This window comes from Papaver somniferum, unplaced genomic scaffold (assembly GCF_003573695.1).
Source record: "Papaver somniferum cultivar HN1 unplaced genomic scaffold, ASM357369v1 unplaced-scaffold_30000, whole genome shotgun sequence".
Classification (NCBI taxonomy): Eukaryota; Viridiplantae; Streptophyta; class Magnoliopsida; order Ranunculales; family Papaveraceae; genus Papaver; species Papaver somniferum.
The window spans coordinates 1-1,000 of record NW_020641043.1 but is presented as its reverse complement, the minus strand read 5'-3'; the positions used below and the strand labels follow the sequence as shown (position 1 = coordinate 1,000).

Sequence of the window (1,000 nt, the reverse complement as noted above, 5' to 3'; positions counted from 1 at the left end):
GACTAACTAAGGTCATGGGTTTAAATATACTCCAACTTACTTGAGCGAGTAATGTACTTAAATGGTACATGAGTGAACCAGCTAAAACCTGATGCTTGCTACTTGAGTTTTTGAGGTATTAGTTTTTAATCTGTATAGACTTTGAACAACTTGACTGAAATTCTTAATGTCGCTGGTATAGTCTTTAAGCAATTTGTCTGAAGTTAGTTGCTCAAACTCTCATCAACGAAAATATTAATTCCGGTTAGTTAAAAGGGCTTTCTGACTACACCAATTCCGATTCAGATGAATAGCAATATCAAATCAAAACTAATACAGAGAATAATTAACCAAATCATGAACATAATTGATCAATTTTATTATTATTATTATAAATTCGATTTACAACCATTTATTACAGGAAAAAGAAAAGAAAATACAATTTCATTTCTTTAAAATAAAAAGAAAAATTACAATTTTATCAAATACACTTCAATTTTACAACATTGATAAACCACTTCAGCTTTGTAGCACCCATCATAGTTCCTCAAATCTCACTGAAAAAGCTCAAAAACACTTAAGAGAATCTCACTGCTGCGACCTTATACCATTTAATCTGTTTTTCGGCTCTGATTCTTAGATCACTAAAGTGAGTACTGATTCTAGATCTACTTCATGAACATCCCTCCGAAAATAGAAGTGAAAAACTTGAGTCCTGCATTTAGAAACAAACAAATACAGACATTAACTTTAAATTAGACATACAATAACATCAAAAACTGAATCAAGAAGCTAACTTGACATCTGGTACCTACCCTTAAAGCTCAATGAAGTAAACTTCACCTGATTTTACACCTGATTTATTCATTAAAGAAAAAAAGATCAGACCCGTTGGAGAGAAAAAACAAAGAAATATAAAGAACTGAAAAATGTAAAGTAATGACAAACATGTTCATACATATTTAACCTTCACCTGAACAGAACACTAAAAGCTGGTAAAATGAAAATCCATTTGTTTTCG

At 30.7% G+C, this 1,000-nt stretch overlaps 1 long non-coding RNA gene across 2 annotated transcripts; it reads right to left on the bottom strand.

Annotated features, from left to right (window-relative positions):
• Positions 1-478: 478 nt before the first annotated feature.
• Positions 479-1,000, bottom strand: LOC113341680. 2 transcript variants are annotated; one of them, XR_003356090.1, is made up of 3 exons: positions 938-1,000; positions 795-834; positions 479-694 (listed from the first exon to the last, which is right to left on the bottom strand). It is a non-coding gene; the product is annotated as an uncharacterized LOC113341680 (long non-coding RNA). The 2 variants fall into 2 exon arrangements; XR_003356089.1 differs by having other exon boundaries at positions 480-694; positions 953-1,000.